The sequence below is a fragment of the Dermacentor andersoni genome, chromosome 2 (assembly GCF_023375885.2).
Source record: "Dermacentor andersoni chromosome 2, qqDerAnde1_hic_scaffold, whole genome shotgun sequence".
NCBI lineage: Eukaryota > Metazoa > Arthropoda > Arachnida > Ixodida > Ixodidae > Dermacentor > Dermacentor andersoni.
Window position 1 is genome coordinate 55,564,562 of NC_092815.1, and position 27,449 is coordinate 55,592,010.

General features: G+C 53.1%; 1 protein-coding gene across 1 annotated transcript in view; it reads left to right on the top strand.

Annotated features, from left to right (window-relative positions):
- Positions 1-27,449, top strand: part of EcR (Ecdysone receptor) — a 173,721-nt gene that overhangs the window by 32,099 nt on the left and 114,173 nt on the right. The gene's annotated exons all lie outside the window — the stretch shown is intronic.

Sequence of the window (27,449 nt, forward strand, 5' to 3'; positions counted from 1 at the left end):
GCACTTTAACAGTGCCTGCTCCTCGGGTGCACGGCGTAATTTTACGGGCGCCGGTTCGCAACATGTTCGCGCGTACTGACTGTCCAGGCAGTTGAATGTCACCGCCATCGTAAAAAAACGCTTCCACATGAGGCGGTGATCCGGTCGCTTGCTCGTTAAAACCGAGCTGGCTTGTTGCCCGCCTGCGGGTTTAAATATACGCGCATGTATGTGCATGTGGCGCGCTGCATTATGTCTTGCCTGCCCCATTCTGTGCTGTGTATGCGGCCGGCTGCGAGTAATGGGGGCACGCGGAGGAGAGAGAGAGAGAGAGAAAGCAGTCCCGAAGAGTGCATGTGATGTCGAGCTTCGCGTTTATTGCCCAACCCGCGCAGTGCGCTCGATACGCGGGGGCCCCGGCGCTGCTTTGATGCCTCTGGGTCGATCGGCGTTGCGTGGAGGTGTCGCTGGCGGTCGCGAAGGTCGCCACCGCGGTCGGCGTTACGCGCCCTTATCGCCGACGGACGACGCGATGCGCGACTCGGTGCGTTTGTTGCTGCTGCATCTGTGCGCTGCTGATTGACGCGGAAACTCGAGGCGCGCCTGCGCGCCACCGATAAGCAGCACCCGCTCGGTAGGTGGCCGTGCTGCTTGCCAGATGCCCGTGCATGCGCAGTGCATCGGGAGGGGGGGGGTGTCAATTATGAGACCCGCGTCGCGGCGTGCGGTCTTCTTCAAGGGCAACGCGTTGTGGCTATACCGATTATCATCGTCGAAGGAAACGTCGCACCGCCTTCGTTACGCGTAGGTTTAGCGCTTTTTTCTTTTTCGTGAAGAAAAATCGCTTTCCTTTGTGACGGCGACCGCATGTGAGAGCGTTAGTACGAGTGATAATGGCCTGTCTGTGTGGCCATTCATCTCAACCCGGCGATGGACTAATTTAGCCTGTGTTTGTGCTGTCACGGGAAATGGCACGCGAGGATACCAAATGCCCTGTGAAACGCAATCCACCTTTATTCAAAGCGTGCAATCAAACCGCAAGAACTGTAACTTCAACGCCCAACATTGCACTGCACTGCGTGGCTATCGCTTTTGCAGTGTGCGAGGAAGGTTAGCACGTATTCACGTACCAGTAGGCGTGCGGATCATGGTTGTCTGGGGCTACGAAAACTCTTGACGTCACTAAAACGAGGTGACAATAGCAAGTCATCGCCCGCGTACACCTCATAAGCGAGAACAGATGTGAGTTCCAGAATTTTATTTTAAAAAATAATATTCGTATTATGAGCCCAAGACCCTGTTGCGATAGGAATCCGTTTCCAGAAAGGCACGCGTCACGGTGTCGGCACTGCTAGCCGATAATGCGCAAAATTCTCTCGGTTGTCTGCGTATATGATTATATACCGAGCTGTTATCTTAACCTTATGCAGAACTCGTCCGACAATTCAGAAAAGGCCTACAGGAAAACCACTTGCTTGCGCACACGAGAAACGTCGATTTCGCCCTTTCATTTTTTTTTTCTCTCTCTCATTTTGTTAATTTATTTTCGACGCAGATCCGATAGCGCTCGCTGGGCCCGCCTGTTTCCCGGATTCCCTGATCACAGGGCATGAGTTGCTTTAGAATGTCGAGACCGGTGTGTGCGTATAGTATACGCGCAAACGCTTGCACGAAACCGCGCCGTGCCCCGTGCAGGTACGGCGAAGTTTCATGTGCCGGCGTGCGGTCTATAGTGTGGCCGGTACACCGATCCATTTGCTTTGGGAATGGAGAGGCGCTCGCATATGGCGCGCGACAGGCCGCTGCCGTAATCGTGTCTGTAGGCGAGTGAAGGCGGCTCGCCACTCGTTTTCCGTGACCTCCGCGCCAGCCCCACCGCGTCCTTGGACGGAGATGCATGTGAACGGCTCTCTCCTCGCGCGCATTCCAACGCTGCTGCCGCCACCACCACCACCAACATCGCGGCCGCTGGCAGCGTTGTTGCACAAGCTCCCCGGAGCGCTTTTCGTCGCGGCATAATTGCGTTTCTGACTGAGCGCTAAAAAAGAAAGCAAGCAGCGAGCCTTTCACTTCAACGAAATGGAGATAACGCCATCTTCCGACAGCTCCTCGTGAAAGTCGTCGGACTGAGAGCGTCGCTAATGCACTCCGCTCCCTTGCGAATATAGCTCGTCGCTAACTCTTTCTCATAGCGGTACATGTATACGGTCCTTGTGGTCTTCGAGTCTCCCGGGCGAAAGACAAGAGCTGTCGCCGGACTTCGTTGCGAGCATCCTCTCGGGTGAATGTGGAGTGATCTCTCTCTCTCTCTCTCTCTCTCTCAATGTTTATGGCATTTTGAAGTAACGAAAGTTTTCAAGGCGCTGAAGGCGCCTGAACGTGGCTCGACGACCGGGCCAGTCACGTGTGCTGTACCTCTTCGAAACTTTTGAGTGATTGTCTTGATAACCGCGTGGACTTTTCGCAAGGCACTCGTTTAATTATATGTATATATTTATTTTCTTTTGTTTTGTTAATGACATCTATCAACGGTCGTAGGCTTTCGCCTTTGGCTTGATATTTAGCTTGTTGCTCGTAACATGAAAACAGAGGGCATCATGCTGTGTTCTCACTTAGCTACACTTAATTCCCTTCACTTTACCCACTTCCCCAAGTAGACCTAGAGCCATCATTTAAATTGATTATTCTGTCAGTTTTCGTATGCGGCGTGGGCAGAGCAGTATTGCTTGACAGGCATCTTCTACGACTCCCCCCCCCCCCCCCCCCCCTCCTTTTTATTTATGCATTTGCTGTCATGCTGTTGTTTCTATACCACCACCATTTACGATGCGGCTGTCTTACATCCATCCGCCATTTTCGTAGCCGATATTTGTTTTCGTTTTTTGCTTTCTGTTCGTGAGTTTTTACATGCGTTTCGTCGTTCATCATCACTATCGAGACATGTAAGCCCGCCATCTGCCACGAATGTGCGCATTGTGGCACAATCATAAAAGTCGCATCGCTCTGTGGGGCCTTGTGTCTCAGCGCCTGTGTTTCGCTGTGCACTGCAGGTGAGCGCTCGCTTACAGCGGACCCACAGCTGCACGTTAGCGTTACGTTACTGCAGTCGCGAGCGCGGCCGCTCAGTGCAGCTCACTCAAACGATGATCGTCAGAGAGAGAGAGAGAGCTGCAGAATCTCCGCTTTGTCCAGCTGCCTCTGCACAACCAGATCCATCACGGGTGCAAGGGGAAGTGAGCGGGCGGCTTGCACATTTGTTTCACGCATGTCAGTGGAATGTGTATATGATCCTTGATGGGAGCTGCATGCGTACTTTGTTCTCTCTTTTTTTTTTTGGTAGTTTGTTTCCTGCTTCCTTTATGTGCCTCCTCTTCGAAAGGCGCTCACCTGAACCTCTGCTGCGTACATGCTATTCCATACCCGCCGTGTCGCAAGTTACATGGTGGGCGTTATTTTAGGCTGTGTACACCCGAGCCATATATATTCCTAACTTCGCTCGAGCATTTTCTTTTTACTTTCTTTTTTTTTTCCTTACCTCATCAAAAGCTGTCTTTCGGCCGTTGATGTTCTCGTCGTCCGCATGTTCACTGCAGTTACACCACGTGGTGTACGCACAATGTCTGTACGTTTAGTTAAAGCAGGCCCGCTGTGTCTGTGCCTGGAGATGACTGCAGTGTCGGTGTCTAGACAACAGCCCCTTGCCTATTTCGTTCTCTATGTATCTTCCACCGCATCCCTCTCTTTTTGTGCTGTTCGCGTAGCCACAAGGGCCGCACAATGGTTGCGCGGCTTTTGAATACGTCCACAGTCGAGGCGAGGGAAACAGTTTCCTCATGTTCCATTCTTTCTCATCTGCTAAGTTTTTTTTCTTTTTGGCTCCGTCCGCGACAAGCCCGCTGAAACCTTTCTTGAAGCACGGCAGTAATAGGTGGACAATAGAGGCGGAAGATAATGTAGAAAAGACGATGCCGCTTTGAGTGTTACAATATCTTGTGCCGTTGCTCATCGTTTGGCTATTCTCAGAAGTGTGTAGAATGAGAGCGTTGTCCGATGTTAAAGCGCTCGCCCCTTGCGAACGTCTCTGGCAGAATACTTGTTCCGTTGACTGCAGCTTTGAAGTAGCGGTCTTCGACGTACCAAGGCATTTACCCTCGATAGTTGGATATTAATTTGATCGTTACACATCGAATCTATCGATGCAAACAAGATCGTTAGAGGTTCGTTCAGCAGGTTCGTCGAACGCTGGCCGGCCGTGTAGGCGCCCTCTAGCGGGAAGCAGAAGCGCACGTCGCATTATTGTACCGATTGTTCGAGCGAAGCATTCTCGACGCGCGTTTTAGGCATGTCACCGCCAGGCGTCGGCGCGCGCATCGTACGCCGCGCGATAACCACGCTGCTATATCTTTCCCAGAATACGTGCCTCCGCTTACCTCCGTTTTGTTCAGCGCTGCCACATACAAGAGCGAAAACATTGCCCGCGTGTTTTCAATACCAGAGACAAGCCCTAACGTATACCTCAGCTGCTCGACACCTAATACGGTGAATCTGTGAGGAGTTGTGGGACGTTCTAAAGAACCGTGCGTGGTTGACGGCATGCGGGCATTCTTGACTTCCTCCCTCTCCGCCAGGCCGGGCTTTCTTTGTCTAGCGGGTCGGAGTCGCAGCTCTGAATGGACGTGTTGGCGTGCGTTTTGTGCTCGCACGAGTAACCTCGGGGGTCCTTCATGGCGCACCAAAACCACATAACAGTGCTCTAAAACGTTCCGTGCATCTCACTACAGTGAAATGCGGTCGCCGTGTCGAGGAATCCAACTAGCGCCCTTTTGTTTAGCAGCGCGATGTGACCGCGTCCCCATCGGCCGTTAAACGGTATCCGTCTTTTAGCGTCGTACACTTGGAACGCCATATTCCGTTTGATTGTTATGTCGGGAATATGGACCGTGCGTGTGTGTTCACCAAGCGCGACAAAGAGATAGCGACGGGAATGGTACTTTTACCTGTTCGTCGAGATAGCCCGCGGCAGTGAACGCGGCGCCACAGCTAAGCCTACAAAGCAACCCCCACCCCACACCCCCTCTCCGATGGAAAGCACTGAAGGGGGAGGGAGGCGGGAGAGAGCGAGAGTGCCCGTTCGTATGTGTGCGAGCACACGACGATGCCCCGCGCGTGTGACAGGTTTGACCAGCGGTGCCGCCGAGCAGAGCTTAGAAAAATAAATAAATAGGTAAAGAAAGGGGTGAAAGCGACAGGCCTTGGACTTCGCGCGGCCTGCTCGGACGCCAGTGTCTCCGTCGCCCTCCTCTTCCCATTTGGCGTGCGTGGCTATCTTTAGGCCCACCGCCGGACGGGTGCCGCGCGTTCTCGGGATGGGCTGTGGACTCGGCGTGCAGGGGGCGACGCATCTCCGAATATCGCGCGGCGTCGACGTAAATCGTCCGCGCTTTCTTGGCCCCTGGCCAACAGTATCGCCGTCGACCGTCCTCCTGCAGAACCGGCGCCGGCGAGCCGCGGTGCTATTGGGCGCTTGATGAGGAGGCCCCGGTGCAAATGAGAAAGGATGGTCAAGGGAGCGGTCGTACGTGACCCCTGCCTGCAGGGGACCGAGGCCAACGCCAGCGTTTGTCTCTGCTACCACTATCGAGCGGTCTCACCGTGTCGCAATATAAACATGAGAAAGAAGAGAGATATATGTAGAAAAGAGAGACACCTGCTTTCCATCACTCTTCGTACGTCTGTGACGTTTTTTTGTAGCGATTACAATTACTAGACGGAATCGTGGCGCTGCGATTGTTCAGCTATGCCACGGGAATGATGGGTATAGGCGTATAGCACATCAGTTCCTCTAAATGCTCGTGCTCACGCCTTTGTTACGCTTTATCTGCCTTCATTTGGCTAATTTACCGAGCGATCGTATTGTTCCCATAGTGGGTACGAGATCTTTCGAAATATCTCGTGCCCGCTTTGTTGTTGCGATTTGTTGCACTTATAGCGCAATATTTTCTTGGTTATAATCAGTTTATTGCAAACTCACAAATACGTTTGAAGCACGAAGCGTGTGGCAAAACAGTATGCACTGCCCATCATTCTTATGTTTGCTGCACCGGTCTGCTAGCAGCTCCAATAGATACTAGCGCCATATTTTTCTCTAGTAAATTCCTCCAGAGGAAATTTCCTCTAGTAAACCCTGAGGCGATGGCTCTTAAACATACTTCAACTTTCGCCGCGTCTGTCGCAGGTGTTGTCATGTTGGCAATCAGCATTACGTCCGTTTATTTATTTATCAGGAGTCGCCAGTAAACGAACCAAGGAAGGTTTGTACGCATTAGAGATTTGATCGATGGTGTGCGACGTGGGAACCTTCCGGCTATCATCATGCCGCCGTCGTTATCAGGCCAACTTTATATATATATACGTATTCCTTTGCGTCACGATGGGAGGAGGGGGGAAGGCTCAATAAGGCCACAACTCTGTAGCGACAGCCTTTGTTACCGCCGCAGTGCTACGTGTTCGCCTCGCGTCCGTCGCTCTCCTCTGATCTGGCGCGGAGATCTGACCTTGTGCGCCGCCGACGGTCGCATCCTCGTTTGCACCGCCACCAAGCAGCGCCTGCCAGAGTGTGGAAGGCGTTGCCGCGTTTATATGTCGGCCTCTCAATCCATTGCACTCTCTCCTCACGCTCTGCACGGGAGTAGATTGCATTTTTTAAATTAATTTTTTTAAAAACCTGTTTGCTTCCCTTCTGGCTTGTTGCTATCGAAATTCGCTTCTTCGCAAGCGAAGCTTGAAGTGACATCATCCCGAAACCCTTACACGTTGCTATAAATGGGTGCGCTACGTTGTTGTTTTTTTTTTTTTTTTTTTGCTAGCGATCGATAGTTGTCCCTCTCCTTTCCTCAATTTTTCTTTTTTTTTCGCTTTTCTGTACCTATGTCGCGGTGTTGCCCGTCCCGCGATTCGTGACGCGTGCCGCATTCTTTATATCGTTTTCCTGTTCGTTCCGACCGCCGATAAATCTCGATTGGGACCCACGAGGCAGCAAGCGAGCGCATACCCGTTTGAGATCCACACGGGCGGTCAGAAGAAGGTGCGCGCCGGTGTTTCCGAAAGCTCGCTCGCCGCTGCGCCGGTGGTCTCCGGAGTGGAGCGTAAACAAGCCGTTCCTCGAGCGATTGCGGTTAACGATGAGAGAGTAGGCATTCGTCCCGTTTTGCAACGACCGGCCGAGCTGCAGCGCCGGAGATGGCCGGTGGGCGCCCTTGCCCCGCGGCGCCTGTGTACCTGCACTGGTGTCGGGCTTCGGCCTATCGTACAGCAGTGCGGCACAGCAGCTGAGAACACGAATAAGGCAGCCCCTCGCGCACTTGCCGTCTCTGCCCCCTCCCCATACCGGCGCCAGAAGGGGTTCATGGTCGCCGTAAGCGGCACATAACCTACATCGGTTTTCGTGCAGTGAGTGGCACGAAAGAAAGCTGCAACAACTCAAGCCGAGGGTGGGGGAATGATGGAAAGGGGGGGAAGGGGGGTCTGCTGCACGTGCGAGTGTGGGCGCCGGCAAGGCTGTGAGTGCACGGGTCGCTATTGGGCTCCCCTTATCTTCCGCTTCGGGTGGTGCGTTACGCAAGTCGCCGCTGCTTTGTATATAGAAGCACACACAGGCGCGCGTTTACCCAATGGCCCGTGGCTATACAGGCGACGCGTTCCGCCTGTTGCCGCAGAAATTACGCCTGCGCACGTGCTGCATATGCACGTCGTCGTCGTCGTTTCGTCGTCTACCGGTCGGCGGCGCAAATGGGTCAGGGTTTCCCCTCGGCTCCGTGCGCAGGAATGTTGACTCGCCGGCGGACGCCCGTGCGGCAGCAGCAGCAGCCACCGGGCGCACGCGGCACTCTCGTTCGCCGAAGAAGGGCGGTGAAGTGGGGGGAGGGGGGGGGGGGAATTGCAGTTTCCGTGCAGCGGTTGCCCTTCACCTCCATTTGTTGCCGCTGCTGCAGGCTCGCAGAGCGAGAGAACCGAGACCAACAGCACGCGCCGCCCCTGAGCCCATGCGCCTTGTGCTTGCCTCAGCACTGTGTTCAAAGGGTTGAAAGATGAAGGTACACGCCCTTCGGTCATAATACGCTCAAGAATTCCGGTGGCGTCATGGTGCGTTATACGTCTTTGACACGAGTTGCAGCTAAATCTTCTAAGGGCTGTTTCTTTGAAAGGAGAGCTCTCCACCCCGCGTGTTGCGTCGTCGGAGTTCCTCCGCAGGTTCGTTCTGATCACTCTGACTGTCACAGACTACTTAACTATTATATTTAGATGCCAATTCGGGCTCGTGCATAAAGAGTCCAACTTTCCCGGCTCCGGGTGAAGCCAACGGTATACACGCCTCTCTCCTGCAAGTGCTGGGAATTCCGTGAACTCAGTCGCAGTCACGTGTAAACGAGTGGACACGAACAACGTAACCACGGACTCTGCAAACGATGGAGCGCACGGACCGATTATCTATTGGCGCGGCGTTTCCACTCACTTTGCGGCGGCGCTGCGCATTTTCTAATCGACGCGCGTGCCCAAATGCCGGCTGTAAAATCTCGCCGAGGATAAACGGGTCGGGTCACAAGGACCTCGGCGCTCCCGCGGTGCAGCGCCCTACGTTGCGTGACAGCGGCGGCGGCGTCGGATTGATTTGTTGGACGTCGAGCTGTGGCAGGCGTCGTTCTTTATTTCGACGTCGCCGGGCCTGCCGCACGGCCGAGAGGCGGCCGGCATCGGACTGCCTGCCCACGCTCTCGAACGAAGCAGCAACGCCGGGAGGAAGCGATTTATATTCATGACACACAGACTGAACGCCCTGCCTCACTCAGGGCTGCGTCACTATTTTTCTTTTCCTCCCGTTTAAAAGGTGTACTCTCTGCGTTCTTCATCCGTGTAACTCCCGTCCGAGAAGTGGGAAGGAAACAGAAGCGTGGATAGATTGGCGGGAAAGAGAGTAAAAGAGAACGCAGCGCGAAGGGGTATTGTGATGGTTGTGAACGGGCCGGCGTTGTCAGTTGGGGGCTTGCGTAAACGATGCTTGGTGCAATTGCCAGCCGTCGTCCTTGTAACGTGTGCGTCACTCAGTGCTTCGCGGCCGTCACTCGGTATCTTTTGGCGGGAAGAGACCTCGGAGCTTGCTTGGGGCGGCAGTCACGTGGTAAGCGTGCCTAATTGGCTCTTACTTAATTGCATTCAGCACTGGCGTTGCTTCAGCGCGCTGAAAGGCCGTACGATTCACTCGTCGCTGCGGAAATCTTCCGGACGTGTGTAACTTTCAGTGGCAGATGGACGGACGACCGACCACCTCGCATGTAGCACGACGTCGCTTTCAAAAATCTTGCTCGAAAAGTCACATTCGAATATCGAAGGTCATAAAGGCCTTCAATATTCGATTTGATTCGTGAGGGCATTCTCCATAAGTTAACGGTAATAATCATAAACAGGTTTTGCATAGTGCCGCCTCTCTACCGCATTTCGCTATCAGCACTGCTCCTGACATCTAAGCCGCCTCACTTGTCTTATTAACAGTACGCGTTAAGCTCAGGATGCGGCGACAGTAATGGTAACTGTCGAGCGGTAACATTGTACTGGAACTGCCTTTTGACCATAAGAGAGATAGATATTCGCCATGTCACGCTTTCGTGAAGTAATCCCTTCTGACAGGTAGGAGAGAGAAAAAAGAGGGGGGAGTGCAGGTGCAAGGCAGAGACTTACCGGTAACGGTCACCGTAAAACTGATACGGAACCGTGACATCACCAATTACTCTTAAGAGAGTCTCTGCCCTGCCCCGTTTCCGGATAACAGCCGTATAAGGCAGCCTTCTGTATTGCACCTGCAACGTTGTTGTTTTTTCCCGGGCGGATAGATTTTTACCGTACGATGGCGGGCGCTTTTTCGTGAGGGTACTACGGCACGCCTAAAGCTTTTAGGGCTTATCGCTTAGAAGGGACGAAAACAGAGTGCGTTCCGTAACAATGAGTGTCAGCCCCAATGCTTGAGTCATGTCCCTCCATTTCTTCAATTGTGGGCACCCGGAAATGCGCGCATCTGACCGACACGATGTGCTACGATGTGGACGTCGAACGCGAATGCGCTTGTGGTACTATTACTGCCATCGGCGTCTGTGAGAGTAGTAGTAGTAATTGGGTGTGTAATAAAATAAATGAAAAATAAACGAACAAGGTCCTGAAGAAACTTACTGCTGGTCGTACTGTAACTGCCTAGCGTACATCGTCTGCTGACACTTGAACGGTGGCCAGCAGTGGGGGGGAGTAAAATAAACTAGAGAGGGAGCACCTTGCCATTTACGCATACACGACAGAAGGACTAGGCAAAAGTGTGTCCATAGTTCGCTTGTGCGCGGCGAAGGCAGTCGGCGCGCGCGCGAGCAACGACGTGGCCGCCACCGCCGCGGGCTTCGTGCGGCGCGCGCCGCCGTGGCCTACTTGCGCCGTCGGCACGCTCCGGTCTGACCCACATGGGGGGCTGCGCGGAGAGAGCGGGTCCCGCCGCGCCGCGCGTTTTTCGCCTCCGCCGCGCGCGCATGCTGCGGTGTATCGTAGCCGAATGGGCCCCGCGGCGGCCTGACCTCAAACGCGTTGCGCTGCCAGCGTGCGTGCGTTCGTGTGTGTGTGTAGCCAGCCGTGTACACGTGCTGCATCGTTATGCACGCGGGCCTCGCCGTGTAGAGCTGTTCTCGGAACGCTTACCCCCTCCCCCCTCTCTTTCTCTCTAGAAAGCGACGACGCGTCCTTCGAATCGAGCCCACCACTAACCCCTTCCTCGACGAGCGACGCTGAGATCTGATGCACACAGGGTGTCGCGCCAGCGCAACGTCGTGGAACAAACCATTGAGGTTTTACCGTTTGTTCCTGGGAAACCGAATTGCCGAGAGCGCTTTTTCCCGCACTTGCGTTGAGTTGCCTTTAGTTGCTGCTGTTTCCCTTCTGGAGATACAGTGTGTCAAACAATAACCGGGTGAGGTTAGCGTAGGTTAGCCTACTGGTATAGACTTGGATGTGTCGCTTCAGACGGGCGAGGTGTAGGACGAAGCGGGAAATTACGCGCCCGCGCTAAAGCACACCAACAGGCAAACTTCTCTAGGCGAAGAAACTTAAGTGTCTCAGCATCGTAACGTCGCTTCTTAGCTTGTGCTTAAAAAAAAAAAAAAGAAGAAAAATACCATAGGGTTTCAGCAGCGTTTTGTGCGAATCAGCTTTTCCCTCCTTTTATCTCTGCTTTAAGGCCCCATAATAGGACTCTATAAGTGCCCAGTCTGACTTTCTCACAATACACTTTGTCCAATATCTGCCTGCGCTAAGAATGCTAACAAATGACCTGCTCGAGCGTTATCTTTAAATTCGTGCATTCATTGGCAACATATTTAACGCAGGAAAGGAAGAAGAGTCCATCTTCTGTCCAATAATCGCAATTTAACTGCGTGCTGGACGCCATATATTGGGCAGCTGTGCATTGCGGGAAAGCCAGCGTCACGCTTCGCTAGAGGGTCAGTTGACACTGGCATTTATTATATGCTAAGATTTTAAAGGGAACCTTTCCTTTCTTGACTGCTTCCTCTCACGTGTGTCCTCTACCTCGCAAACTCAAACAAGTCACAAGTCATTAAAATTGCCAAAATCGCGATTATCGAGGGAACAGTGCGGTTTCACGTTCTTTCTTTTTTTCACTCTACGCCGTGTTTTTTTTTTATGTTTGTCGGTTTCTTCACCGTCGCAGAACGGTTACGTGAGCACCCACTCTCGCGGGGTCCGTGCTACTTTAGGCATATATAGAGCGAGAGAGGGTGTCGGCGCTCTTGGACTCGTTAGGGCGTCTTCCCTAAAATGGAAGCAGCTCCCCGGCAGCGGCTATTTCCGCCCCTACGTACTCCTCCGGGACCTTTTGCGAGCTCCGGAGCGCCCCGCCCGAAGCACGCCGCTGCGTTAATCGCACACGTAGTATACGGTCCTGGTGACGAGCGCCTTCCGGCAGAGAATGTACGCTTGAAGTTGTCAACGCTCGCACGGGGCCCGGAAACCGCGAGCTCCGCGGCGGAAGCGTTTGGTTCCCTCCGTCGCGTCTCGATTGCGCGCGTTTGCTTCGTTGAGGTTGGAACTCTGGAACACATGTCGAAATCCGATCGCGATCGAACGGGTTATTTGCTTCTTTCTGGGCTGCCGAGCCGATTCGAGCAGAGCGGCGGGACTGACGCAGTTGATGCTGTCGTGCGACACCATGCACTTCCGGTCAGTCATCGCGCCGACAAGCGCTTCCTCGCATTCCTTTGGGGGGGGAGGGGGGAGGGGGGGGGGGGCTAATTGACGCCCGCAGTCGGCGTTGTGGGGTCCGCCAGAGCTCTGTTTATCGGCTATTTGCCAACCATCTACTACTTGCGAGTAATGTGTAAATTCGTGTTGAAGTTGTCCGCATCTTATCCAACTCCGAGAACGCGTCTCTTCATAATCACAACATTGGTCTAAGCAGTCGGGTATGAAGACAAATCGCAGCATCGGTGACAGCTCTTGCGTTGAAGAATCCAAAATCTCAACAGTGGTGGCGGCGGTGGGATTGAAAAATGCCATGGAGATCTGAACGATATATTGCTACACGTACAGTTGCAAAGCATAACAGCAATTTAGTCTGCTAAGGGCGTGTGCTTCCAGGTTGAGAGTGAGATAACACCAACAGTTTTCTCTGTTTTTTTTTCGTTGTGTCAGTGCAGGAATCCGTGTATGTACGTACATACGCAACGACACAACTCCCGGTGCCTTAGTTATTGCTAATTTTATTCCGATAGATATTGCCTGTATACTCTCTCACTCCTCCTACTCTTCTTCTGACGGAAGATATCGTAAAGATAAAAATCAGCGCGGCCGTTCCTATTGTTACGGCATCAACGTGACTTCATGTATGAATGTGGAAGTGTGCATAATTGCAGATGTTATAGACTCTACCAGAGGCGCAGCATGAACTTTTTTTTATGCGAATAGCTTTCTTCGCATTGGGCCACTTTTGTTTCCGGCTGTCTAGCTAGATACCCCACCAAAACGTGGCCCCATCCCGAAGGTAGTGCAGTCTGAAATGTGGGCCGTACACGTGATTTTGTGCCGCTGGGCAATGTTTTCCTATAGCTCTTCAATGAGCCTCTTGACGCCGACTTGGGTCATTGTGTATGTGCCACTGGGAATGCGCGGACTTCAGGGCGGCGCCGCTAGAAGGCGCAGCGTGTCCAGAGGACGAGAGAGGAGCCTTTGTTTTGGCTATTAGCATATGGATATACTTGCATATAATCATAGTTGATGAGTCCTTCCCGGTTTTCCTTTCTTCTTTTTTTTCGTCCGCGGGCTGTAGGACGCGTGGGGATTCCGAAGAGCCCTTGTTACGGATCCGTTCCGCTTCGTCGCCACCTCAGCGGCACGATTCTCCGCGGGCAGCTGCTCTTCAGCTTCAAGGTCAGCGTGCGCAACTCTTTGTCCAAAATTGCTTAACCCCCGAGGCGTGAACGGCCAAGGATCGCCTCCGCGCGCTCGCTGTCAAGATGGACGCGGCAGGTGCGCGCGGATTCGTGCGGCGGTGTCGCAACGCCCGAGACACGACACGCCTTTGCCCGGAGCCCGCGGAAGCGTGACCGCTGTGACGTCGCGCTCTTCGTCTTGCATGCTTCGCTCGCGCGCTCGCGTGTGTGCCCACAAACGTTCGTCACCCATGCGTTGTGTTCCTTGCCGCAAAGGCCGGCGATTCGCAACGCATCATCGCCAGACGCTTGGCCAACCGCCGTCGTGCCGCGGCCGCGCCTCTGAGGTGTCGTCCGGGAACGCGATGGAATGAGGTAACCCTTCTTCCCCCTCCCGGCCTGCCGATGCGGTGTCGGCGAGCCAGGCTGCTCGCTGGTCATGCACGGGCGGCCGCGGGTGCGGAAGAGCGAGCCGGAAGCTGCGACGTGAGGGAGAGGAAGGCCCCAAGGAATGCTTTAGCGGTAACTCTTCTTTCTGGCGTGTGCGGAAGTTGTCCATTAAGGGTCGGGGGGAGGGAGCGGGAGCCGAGAGTAAGGAAAGAACGAAATAATAAACCGGCAATGGCGCAACCGCTACGCTTGTAGAAGGCGCGGTTTTGGGACGGGAGGGGCCGGGCGGGTTCTTTCTTTTCTTTTTTTTTTCGCTCGAGGCAGACGCCGCCCTAGGAGACGAACGGAATTTGAGCGTCGTGGAAAAAAAAAAAGTGCCTGGCGTGTCTTGCTTGCTTGCGGAGTGAGGAAGGTGTAAAGGAGGATGCAGTGTTTAAGCTCGAGAGGGGAGAGGTCGTGTGTGCTGTGCCCTGAGACCCGGTCGGAGAAAGCTGGAGCCGCTTCTGCGGCTGTTGCCGCAGGAACCGGGCGGCCAAGGTCGCCCTGCTCCGCGGCCCTCGGCGAAGGAGTCTTCGTACACGCGGCGAAAGCGAAACGCGCCCGCTCGCTCGTAGCGAGAACCGACGGGGAAAGGTTGCTCCGACCACCATCGTGCCTGCCTGCCTCACCCGCCATGCCGTGTCCCACTTCGGTCTCTCCTGCGGGCTGGCTCTACGTGGGCCCTGCAGGGAAGGAGGACGCGAGCTGCTGCTGTTGCTGCTGCTTTCCTTAAAAGCGTGCCACGTTCTTGTTTGCTTGTCTGACTGCTTACTCTGCTTAGTACGACTTTGTCTTCGGCTTTGACCGTTGGCGTTTGCATTCATTTTCTGTGAGCGTGTGCAAATTAAAGAACGAAGAATGGAAGCGCGGCGCAGGCGCGGCCTATGGCGTCCGGCGATCGGCATGCGCGTGCGTCCAAATGTTGCTGCCAGTTTTACGTAACGGTGTCAGTCGGTCGTGTCTGGGCGCGAATTGGTTCATGATCAGTCGGGCGGCAGGAAGATGTGTTCGCTCTGTTTGGCAGTTGGCACCACAGTACTCGACTGACGACGTCGTCACCCGTGCTTCCTCTGTGCGCAGGAAAGATCGGTGTAACTCGACTTCTGGTTGAGTAATTGTTGCAGAAAGCAACATTCCGTGAAAGCAAAGTATGAAGCGTCGACCGGCCTCTTGGGAATGGGCGCTTAATGGGATGAATTTTTTTCACTAGCGCTTGCTGTAAGGGAAGCATTGTGAATGAAGCTGGGGAAGAAAAACTGCGCGCCGACCGACAGGACTCGAACACACGGCTTCAGCACGATGCGCGCGCTTCCTTGCTCTTGCACCGCGTCGTCTTTGTTTACGATGCTGCTAACAAGAAAATATATATCAAGTTGTGCTTCTATTTACCGAACAGCACAATGTGTAATTCGTCCGCGTATTCATTGGGCCTGTTCGATTATGCAGTCCCGGATTGTCTGCAAACCGTCTACGGCTTCCGGTCTGTCTAGCCCTGACAGAAGAGCGCGTCAGAGTCACGTGGTCCAGGTGTTGGGGAACTGCCCGAGGTTCCGTTCGAAATCACCGTGGCCGGAAGTTACTCTCCCGGCTGGCGTCGTCTGCTTAGCTGCTCGTACGTAGCCCTATACCCAGCGAATTCATTAGCGTGGCCTCCGAAGTGGTGCAGTCTCAGAGGCCACGTCGCTGACACAACCATAAAGCTTGCATAGTGGAATCGCAGCCTGAGCGCATAGAATATGTTCCCAAAGCGCAGTTTACGTCGCACTCTTGCTCGTCGTGCCCCTTAACCGTTGTATTTAAGCTAGCTCATTGCCAGTGAAATTCAAGCGGAATTCTCAGATGGACATAAGTACAATCGCAGTCGTGCCACGTTACTGTTCATGCAGAAAGCTGCCGCCGACATCCTCACAGCTCGTTAGACCGTCTACCAATTACAGGCCCGACACGTGTCCAGGACAGAGCGCGTGTTCACCGTCTACTAATCCTGCACGTCAAAAAGCAAACGCTCGACCTTGGCAACGAAAGGGGTCAACATATATGTCACCAGCAATCGGCGAAGCTCCGATTGTATACCACCCCGGCTACCGACGTGAAATATACCCACATGCAGTATGATATACTTCCTCGCACACCAATTTCACTAATCTGAAAAGCGAAATATACCTGTTTATTACAGATATAGCAATGAGCACGAAAAAATTTCGCAAAACACATCAAGAAAAGCAAGCATGTGCGCCTGATCGCTGTGCTTCTCTCTTTAAAAACACGAAGACTAAAGCTCCAGCAATCAGACCGCTCGTGAGGAACTCGCATGATGGTGCACAAAGCACCGATGCAACAGAAGCGATAGCGGAGTGCACAGTATGTGCCGTCTGGAACGCGCAAAGTAGTCAGAAGCACACATCTGTCATAACATGGCGTCAAACGCCGCGCGCATCTTTTTAAAACAGCCGTCGTCTGCTAGCTATTTGCGCTTGAGCGAGCAAATATCTGCTGGCAGCTCCGAGAGTCCACGCACAGACCGCAACTTCCGGTCCGTGAAAAATGAACGCGATTCTGGCAGCTTACGGACTGGTGGGCGGAGCTTCTGAAGCTGTTCGAGAAAGTCGAATGCGGCACAGGAGTCCCAAGCAGTTCGGGACTGTCAGGGATTGATAATCGAAGAGACCCATTCTCTGCGGGGACTCAGTGCTTCTTTGCTGATTCCGACGTTGCGATTCATATGTTGATACCACTCCGAGCTGGCTGGCCTCAATAGACTAGCTGTGTACTAAAGGCAGAACCTGCCAATGAGCTGGGGAAAGAAGTACTATTCGACTTTTGGTCCCGCATAGCGTATCCTTTCATTATACCGACCCTGTGGCCAGGCCAACATGGCGTTCTTTCTTTTTCCTGTATATATATATATATATATATATATATATATATATATATATATACTGACTGTAGCATCACTTCTGTAATTGCCGTACATGGCACCGGTATTTACTTTCACTGCGTCACATCTCGACTTCACACACACACACACACACAAAAAAAAAGAAAACTGTTTAAAACCTCAGCTGTGAAGCGCAGACACGTATCGTCATTATTACTTAGCGTATACGACAATTGCAAGTCGCGCCAAAGATTGCTCTGCAGCCATGTCATCAAATTGCGTGTAGTTTTTTCCCCGCATTGTGAGCGTATTTGCGTGTATGGTCTCCTACCCCATGCCGTGTCAGCTGTTGCGTATAGCCGTAATCAGCCACCCCACACCACCGTTTTGAAGAGTCTCTTTCTAAGCATGCGGGTTTTGTGTTTGCAACTTGTTACAATCTGCGTCCTTCTTTCTGCGAAAGACGGGTGTCGTATTCTTCAGCCTTTGCGTCCACCACAGCACAACGCCGCTGACGCCGGCTGTTTCGGCGTCGTTTACTGGTGCGGAGGGGGTTGGAGAAGCGCGCACTCCAGATGGCTTCTTTCTTTCCGTCGCCCTCTTACGCAATATACATTTGAAGCACCGGCCGGCGATAAGGCTGCGCTGGCCACGCTGACGTGACACTGGAGGAAGGCGAGGGTGTAGCGAGCGAGCGGGCCGAGCCGCGCTGCCTGTTCCAGTGCTCTGTTTCCAAGGGGCCGCGCGATTACGTTTATGGACATTAGCCTCCAAGCGCTGACCTCTGGGCGCCGGCGTCGGCCCTTTCGAGCTCTTTGTCCCTTTCCGCTGTCTCTCGTCTTTTCCCTCTCTCTCCCTGTGTGTGTGTTGTGCGTGCGCTGTGTACGGTCGCTATCGCTGCCGCTGGATCCACTAAATAGATGTTGTCAGAGCCTAGTTTGTGTCCTCATAGTTTGCGAAATGTGGACACTCGCGTGCAATAGTTTTGATGCCAATTGCGTCGCGATTTCTTTTTTTTTTTTCCTTCGTCCCTTGCAGGCATGCCTACTGAAATCACATGGTACAGCCGACGTGCGCGTGTATTGAAGTAACTTCGCGTTGCGGAGCTGTGCAGAATAAATTGTATTTATTTATTTATTTACTTATATGCTGATGTCGTGGCACTCTTGCTCGTGAGCCTGTATTTGTGGGACGTATTTACATACTGAACAAAGAAGGAACTAAACGTGTATTATTGGGTCAGTTGTGATGCTGCTTCAGGAGTTACCAACTTCGCGTACGGCATAATCGCGTAGCTATCCAGGGACCGCCGCAGAACCATGCGCTCTCATTGGTCACTGCAATTTCCTGCTTAGGCATTGTTTATATTATTTATGCAGACAGGTGGCGCGACACTGATTTTCAATTTTCGTCATTTTCTGCATACAAAAGCTCTGTTTTCGCTACGAATCTAGCTACAATCTAGCTGGACCTGATATTTTCCTCTATTGTCGGATACAACTCAAGTCTCCATACACTTTATCGATATCTGTTGCACACCTCATCGCTTGCGCGGAGAAAAGACTCTTCAAGAACAGCAGACGCTGCGGAGGTATCAAGTACGACGCCATTTTGAAAACGTCGCATGACGACGACTTTGTTTGCTTCTGTGATTGGCTAGCGTAGTAACACAACGCCGCGCGGTGCGTGTGCCTTGGTTGCCAACTGCTGTTCTTTTAAAGTTTAAAGCCCCGATGTTGCCGCGCGCGCTTGGTTGTTCGCAGCCCACCGGGAGACCGTGCTTTTCCATAGTCGTCCTTGGCTCATCGTGCGCACACGCGAAGGGACTTGCGTTGACTTTGCTTCGGGGGACAAAAGGCAGCGTGCAGCGGCGGCCCTTTCTCCGCCCGCATCATGCAAAGCGGCGGCACCGGGCGCTTCTATCTTGAGCGGAGCGTGTGGAGGAGAAAGGATGCTGGGGAGGACTTGTCTTTCTGGGAAGCTTTGTTTGCGCTTCTCCGGTAGGAGGGGAGTCGATGACGGGCGCCCGTTGGCGGTGCCGCTCGAGCAGTGCTGGTGGGGTTCAAGAGACCTGCCGGCGGCAGCAGTGTTCCCTGCCAACAGCGATCGCATTGCGGTGCAGCGCTCTGGGAGGGAGACGGGGCGCGGGCTTACGTTGACGGGTTCACGTTGAAATGTTTGGATGCTTGTGTAAGTTTACGGCGCTGCTGTTTGTTGAATAATCTATAGTTTTAAAAAAAGATCATCATGCGCCCGCTTGCGTTTGTTGCGTGCAGTGCGGGCGTTTTTGCCGGACTGTCAAACGCGCAGGTCCTGCGGCGTTGCGGCAGATCTTAAACGAACACTGCAGTAGAACGCACAGGCGCACTGTTACGCGCACCGGCTTCCGAAACTTTTGAGATCTGAAGCATAGATAATCGACGTTACCACATAATCGTCGTGAGAACAGTTGACAGACGCAGTAAGATCGTCAGTAGCGTGCTTGAACCTTCTATTGGTGCGCTTCTATTTCTTTGTAATTCTGTGATAGGGTACCCGGGATTCGAGCCGAAATATCCAGCGGCGCCAGGTTGTCTGTAAACGTAGCCTTACGTTTCTGGTGACACTTGGCCACCTGTGAGTGAGAAGCTCCTCTGACTTTGCTACATCATCTACAATTCTATGCGGTGTGAGCCTGGCCTCTTCAACAACGCGCTGTGGAAACGGCATTCAGCACACTGTTTCGTGTTTCGCTTTCGACAAAATCACATTTTCTTTGGTTTATTAGGCGCTGTCCGGGCTTGTTCGTGCTGTAAGAGGAACTCCTTCAACTCCCATAGCCGTGCTATATAAAAGGAAAGGGGGCAGTATGCGTGTTAACTTTCATCTTGCCGACACCGTTGTCTGCTAAACCAAGGAAGGCTACGGATAATCGCTTCGGGGTCCACCTAGCATCGTTCCCTGGTACTCCCTACCTGCGTTACGTTGCGCCATTCCACTAATAATCCGATACCGCTGGCTTCGGAGGCATCCTATTGCCGCTAGGAGGGCAAGGACGATTTCCGTCAGACGCCCAAAAAGCCAAGAGATACTGACCCAGCTTCCCGCCTTCCAGCTGCTCCATTATTTGCATCATAATAGGTCGGGTCTTGGGTGCAAACTGCGACAAGCGGGTAAACGCTTGGATCGCAACATCGCTCAACGGAGCGACGACCACTGTCGCTCTCGTCGAGCGTGTTTGCTCACGAGGATGGAAGCACTCTCTCGTGCCGTGTTTTTTTTGAAGGACCGGCGGCAGTGGAGGCAGTGGCGCGCAACGCGTCTTGGCCCGGCGACCCCCTTGGGAATTAATCCTTTGCAAGGGGGAAGAGAGTGCGAAATGTGTGCGGAGAGTGAAGGCGAATGGCGGCGGTGCGCGACCGAGCGCCTTGGCTCGGCGGCGTTCCCCTTCCATATTCCCGTTTTCTTTGTTTTGCTCACTTCTCCCTCTCTCTGGCGCGCGAGTCAGCGGCGCGCTTGTCTGGTGCGGCGCATGCGCGTCTCTGGCGTGGCCTTTTTCGGGAGGCCTTGAAACGGCAGGAGAGCATTGGCTCTCTTTCCCTCTTCCACCGGCATCGGGAGCGAGGGGGCGGCGGGCTCCGTTGCGTCACCGGCCTCCCGGCTTCGTTCGTGCCTGTGCGTATGTGTGTGCGTGTGTTGCGCTGGCTGCCCTGAGCGCGCCTGCGCGCTGTGCGCGCGCGCCTGCGTCGCCACCAAGCGACCGCTGCCCGTGGCAACAGCCGAGAGCGAAGGGGAGTCTCCATTTTTTTGCCGTTGCCGGGACGCCGCAGCCACGTGGCTGACGGTGGCGCTCGGGGCGACGCTAGTTTGTGTAGGCGGGTTCATACTGGTGGTTACGCGGTCGTGTTTTCGGTGCCCCAGCGGTGGCAGCGAGGATCCCGCCACAATGTAGGGGTTCCCTGACACCTTGTCTTCTGAAGGGCCGTGAACACACATTTCTACTTGTCTCATGAAGGTCGTGACACCTGTTGCGTAGCAAAGACGCGCTTTTATCAGTCGACTTACAGTATATTCTAATTGAATCTTGTCAATGTTTGGTCCTTGATTTTTAGCGAGGCAACATGGATATTGTGACACAACATGGGCAGCGAGGTGGCGCAAGTCTGGTCAAAGGTTGTCGCCACTCTTGAAAAGTAGTTAAGAGGGACTTGCATGAATTGCTCGCGCCTCGCTGCGCACTTTCAACAAGCAGTTTCGCATAACGTTGTGTTAGCCGCATTTCTGGTTAACGTTAACCCTGATAAAACGCGAATATTTTGTACCGGCGTTTTCATTGTACATGAGAGGTAAATAAATGGAAGAAAGGAAGTTGCACACTTTTGAGTGGACGACAGCGTGAAAGATATAGTGACGCTCAGTCTGTCTTGGTGGTAATACGTAAGGTTGAATGTCGCGAAGAAGGCCATGATTACAGCGCTGGCGTGGTGCACCCGAGGCCTGCGTGTATGTCTCCCCAAACTGGCTTCATTATCGTTTTAACATGATCGTCCACAAAGCCTAGACGCCGGATAAGCAGTGCCCGGCGCAAGTTAAAAGCAAGCTAGACAGGATATCTACACAGCGGAGTTTTTATGGGGCGGCCGAAAGGCAGATGAAAGGGCTGATAATCGAGATGTGCGACCACATCACGACAGGGGAAACACATCGAACACAACTTTGAGTGTGCTGTCCTTACTACCGCGTTCTTCTTGAAGTAAATTTAACTTGCTAAAGCTACAATGAAAGGCCGATAGGGGCAAAGTCTTGGAGTACTCTTTTCACCGTTCGTGCGTTTCCATTCCATCTCCAGCAAATGCGGCCACATAAGCCGGGAGGGATTGTGATGGCGTTGCTGCCGTTATTTATTTCGAACCTCCGTGCACCGCGTGTAAGGGCGTGTCGGGTGCTACAAGTGCAAAGAACATGCCTTGCCACAAGTCACATATACTTTTTATCCGTCGATGAGTAGCCTCCCTCGATCGAGCATAGAGGACGTGCTGGCATACCAGCACATTGTGTGTAACGTTACGCAGCATTTGTTGCGGATTCGTAGTTCCTTTTTGATGGCAGGGTCTCTTCAATGGAGCCTGCCTCCCTCCACGTAGCAGGTATAAAATGACCGCATTTGTAGGGGGTTCCTCTGATCGAAAGATGCATTCTTCGAGGCATCGCCGATGCCAAACGGCTGCCTTGCGATAACACCTCAATGAAACGCCCTTACTATCTGCTTGGCCGACCCTTTGCGCTAACCGTAACGAGTCCAGATCTCCTTCCGGCTTCTGTATACGCGATGCACCCGTGTTCTCTAACGAGCCCACTCGTTAGTAAACCTTGTCCGGCGTCGCGTCCTGCGTTCACAGCGTGCGCTTCCAGCTGGCGCACAGCCATGGAGCTCGCGGATGTAATCCTTTGAGTACGAGAATGGGGTTGGAAAGTGTTGCTTCTCGCGTGCCTCCCCGCTGCTAAATTATGCGAGTCTACGAAGTGGCGCCAAGCAAAACCGAACTTCGAATCGCTATGTGAGAACGCACGGCGTGACGCCTTCCTTCGCCAGGTCGGAGAATGGGAATGTGCAAGGGAGGTCCATGCATGAATCTGCGTAATTTTGCAACCTTGTGGCCAAGCTTGGAGGAATCCGTCGCCATGAATACAAACTAGCATAGCCCGCGCCTTACGCAGTCAGTTCCCTACGGCTGTGCAATCTGCTACCGTGTCCGCAAGCCAGGACCACGCTCGCTAACTATTCGTGCGTTCGTGGACGTTATCAGCACGTTACGACGTTCGCCATATATGTGGCGCTAAAGTGGACCTTCTTGCGAAATTGTGAAAGTTGGCTTCGTTGTTATATGCTGCCTTCTAACCGAGCAAGCATTCTGGTCCACTTATACAGCATTCTTAACGTAAGCCAAGCGCGTAGCGCTCAACGAAAAAGCGCTTGCCACATTCGCATATCTATTCATATATCTTTTTTTTTAATAGAGCATACCTCGTTTTCTTTTACTTTCTTACTTTCCTTTCTTTCCGAATGATAATCTGTAATTGCGTTCTTTCTTAGCTATAAATCCAGAGAACTTGTCCTCCCGATCGTGGAGGCAACGTTAGTTTTCTTTCGATATGCCTGTCTTGCTGAGGAGACGCTGAAGCGAAGCATCGCAAGGAAGCAGACGCGCAGAATTCTGACACCGGCGCCCCGCCGGTGTCACTCCGGCTAATGCTCGCTTCACAGCGCGAAGAGAACTAATCGTATATAGTGTGACCTTCAATGTTAATTCTGTCGCGCTTTCACTGCAGTTAACCCGCATCGCACCGATGATAATGCCCGTCTCCACTTCGATGGGATAGCAGGGGTCACCGGAAGGTACAAACTGATGCAGCAAGGGAGAAAAAAAAAAAAAAAAAAGAGGGTGCGCTTTGATTGCTCTACCGAGACTAGCTCGTTTCGATCATTACCTCAGGAGCCATGACACGGTTTCATCTATCTCGGCTTTCGGCCGCCGAGTTAGTGGCAACGCGTTAGTGCAAGCCAGTATAGTGATCATTCCTTGTATGCGAAACTGCAACGACTGCGCCCTAGCTAATCGCGTCCGCAAGTCATAAGAAACGACGCTTTCAACGAGCTTTGTCTGCGCGCCTTCTCTGTACGCGGTTTGCCCGCCTCGAAATCATGCGATACGCCTTGGCGTGCAACCGGTTTATGTGCGCGCGCCTTGGTTATTCAACTGTGAATGATTATGTCCAGTGTGTTTTGTATACACACGGCTTTCGTCGAAAGTGCAGTTTCGCAGTTGCCATGTCGTTCACTGACGGGCCTGATAACATACCGTCCTTAACCGTTCCGAATCGAAAGTCATGGAAGTAGGCGTCGTCATGGTCGTATTCCTTGACGTTGTACTTTTTGCTGTCAACCTCTGGCGAAGAACCTGCAATCGGAAGTGTGGAACACTACTCGGCGTGAGCGTTTTGACACTTTCAATGGCTTGTGTCGACAACGTAGTTGGCTTTAACGTTAATTGCAACTAACACACGTGAACTTACGTCGCTTATGTCTGTAGCAAGTGGAACACAAAACAAGTCAATCTGAAATTCGCTTGTGCTTATTGAATGTAACGTTGTGTCCCGTTTAGTCGATAGTCCTCCGATCTTTCTGTATCCCGTTTGCATAAATCGTACAGAGTGGCGAACTAGCCTTTCTAAACATTGACCGTCCTGCCTTTCTAACTTCAAACACATGTATGCGCTAGTGTGCATGTATCACGCTGATACGTTGCAGATGCGGTGAGTTAGTTTAACCTTATGCTGACTATTATAATATAATGACTATTATACTGACTGTTATAATTACGGATAATTATATACGATTCGCAGTGACAGAGCGCCTTTGAAAAATTGGAAACGTTGCTAGCTGTCGCGGGCCCCTAAAGCACACACGGCGGCAGGCAGTCACTGCCGTTCTCCCGTCTGAGTCCTCGTACCAGTCATGCTACGTTCCCCGTCTTGTTTTTGCTCGTCCTCGATGTTCACCAGATAACTGCCCTGCTGTCGAATAGTCGTGTCGTTAATGCTGTTGGCCGAAACTGCGCACTGTCGTCTTTACCGTAGCATCTGGGCTGCTATTACGGACAACTTCTAAGCGAAACAAGCAGGCTTCCTGCTGGAGACTCAGTAGAACCCCCCCTTCTCCAACGCGATGAGGGTCAGCGCAGCGGCGCAACAAAATGGGGCGCACGTGAAAGGAGGAAGGTAGTACGTAAGTGGGCCGCTTATACGACCGGCCTCCATCACGCCTCAGTGACGTCATACACGGTGCGCGACTTGGAACACAAAAGAAAGTGACTCGGTCCGTCCGCGCTGGGACGTCCGCGATTTTCGTTCTTGCGTGGCGTCCCTCTTAGCTCACGGTCTGTGAGGTTATGCAATACGCTATCTTCTCATATGGTTTTTATGGCGGGATGGGACGAATCTTTCCTACGGGCTTTTCTTTCGTCTCACTCGCTTGACTTTCTTTGGGTGATTTGGCACTTTGAATATGCAGGAAATACGTCTCACATTACTTGAAGACGTGGCAGACAACGTTTGACGTAAACTCTAGGCGTAAATCCAAGGGGTAGATCCAACAGAAACAAATTGAAGGACGCGTAAGCTTCACCTTTAAGAGTGGAAGGCGATGGAATTCAAAGATCCCTGGCTGCTCCTCACGCTTCCCTGCAACTGCAGCTTATGTAACCGTAAAGTTTACCGGGAAAGGCTGGCGGCGAACGCTATGCACGAAGGCGAGCGGGCGACCTTTCTGGTAGAAACGCGGCGTCTTGCGTGGGCCGCGGATGCGCGGAGGCGAGCGCCATCTGAATGATGGTGGTGCAAGGAACCGAGCGCAGTGCGCCGTTGTATGGATGCCAGAAACGCTGGAAAAAGGTATGTTGTGAGTTTCCGCATAACAGAATTATGTTTTCTGGCATATTCAAATTACAATCCGCCGATATTATATCTGTAGCTTGTGTTTATGTTGTATATTACGATTTTTCTCACGCATTTTACTTTGAGAAATTTAATTAGTTCAGTAACGCCTCTGTGCCACGCGTTTTGAAGGATTTTTCGCTAAACGGCGTCCAACGTAAGTCGCCGACACAGGATCTTATGCGACACGAATCCCGTAATGCTGTCGCGTTAAAACTACCTAGAATCGGTAAAATGTGTTTGAACGCATGATGCAATACTTCTTCGCTTCAGTACTTCTCGTTTTACATAATAGGTCCGCCTATGAAGAAGGTCCTGTCCTATTCTGAAGCCTGAATTGTTTCATCATAGGACAAAGTGACACCTTCATTTTGACGACACCACACAGTAGGGCCTGTTAAATGTGATAAGTGCAGTGACACGGAATAAGAGTGCGGGCTGCCCGTGTAGTGCATTGACATTTAAGCGTTCTCCGGCCGTGGGTGAGGGGTAACCACTTCTCCCTATCTTTCAGGTAGCACTGCAGTGACCTTTGCGCGGCACCTCTCTGAGGCCTACTCAATAGGGCACAGACTTCTGCACCGCTGAACCTAGGAGAGCCCGAAAACGCCTCGCCGTTCTACTGTGGCTCATTGATCAGCTGGGTGCTCACTTTCCGTTTGCCGCGGCGGCGCCTCGCGAGCACTGGCGCACTGGAGCACGAGGAGGGAGACGTAGGAAATGCCCCGGTGCCCCGGTCGTCCGCCGCCGCGGTGGTTGCCGGGGCAGCAGCGGCGGGAGGCTGCGCGAAGCCTGTGCGCCAGGGAAAACGGGCATCGTCGAGCGAGTGCTCTCGCGCGGCCGGCGTCGTCGCCCTTGACTCCGTTGCCGGCGCTCGGTTTTTTTCTCTCGTCGTCGTCCTCCCTAAGGTTAGTTTGTAGCTGCGCTCTCTCGAGCGAGAGAGCGTGCGCGCGCGTCCCTCTTTGTGTGTGTGTGCGCGTTACCCTCGCCTCCTGCATGCGCAGTACGATGTCCCCTCGCCGTTACCCGCGCTTGGCTGCGTCGGCTTCTCGCGGCAGCGAGCGCGCCGGCTCGGCTTGCGCGGGCCTCATCGTCCATTTCGCCGCGCCTTCCTCCGTGGCTGAAGCGCTTCGCGATTTCCAGAGCTGCGTGCGTGCGGACGGACGCCAGTTAGCATGTCGCGTTGTGAGCAGCACCACGTCTGGTGTGAGGGGTGGCGGCGAGAAGCCTGCGGGCGTCTCGACGAAGGGCGCATCGCCGTTGAGCACTCACAATGCCTGATGGAGCGCGCCTTGCCCCGCACCTCTTGCGGGCGAAAACCGGTGCCCATTGTCAGGTCCGGCGCGCCCTGTCCCTCCGTGCTGACCTTGCCGGCTCGTGTCTTGCGCTGGGCAGTGCAAGCGTGCACGCCCACGCTTCGCGGAAAGCTGGTGCCGCTCGGTCTGAGCCGTCGTTGAGGCGGGGGTGAAGGCGATTATCCGAACTCGTTGGGGATGCCGGCGTCGCTTCAGCTGGCTTTACCAAGCTGCCGTCGGGGACGCCACCCTGGTGAAATGGAGTGGGACAAAGTTTGCTTGTGTAGCTGCTCGGGAATCTTCGCCGCTGTTTCGAGCGAAAGGCTTTTGTCGCCAACGGCTGGCAACTGCATTTCAAAGGATTACCGGGGGACGTGGTCGATGACCCGTCTCGTTTACGGACGTCATGCTTCGTTCGCATAAAGGCGGTTTCATCCCTTCACGCCGGGCTGAACTGTTCCACGCCAGTAGGGGGAACGAAGCGACAAGCTGTGACGGGTAATTATCGTTTTAGACGGTTTTAGACGCCGGCGAACATGGTGACAAAGCTTGGTCAAAAAATTGCTGAATGTGCCCTGCCCCGTCTCGCCGGATCCATGTGGCACAGCGAAAGCTACAGGTTGCCTCAGCTGATAAGAATGAAGGTAGCAGATAGGGTATTTTAGCATAGCGTTACTGTTGTAGGGTTCTTAGCTGGGCTTGTTGGTTTACGTACATTACGGCGGAACAGCGCACACGACGGGACGTGTGAAAAACGGACAGGAAAAAAGAAACGTTGAGTATCAATTGATGCTTTATTGGAAGAAACAAAGCAGAGAACACAAATGGCATGACGCAATCTGTAAGTGACTTGGCCGGCCGGCACAGGAAGGTAGTTAGATATCAATGAACGTCAGACTTGATGCTAAGCACGACTTGACAGGC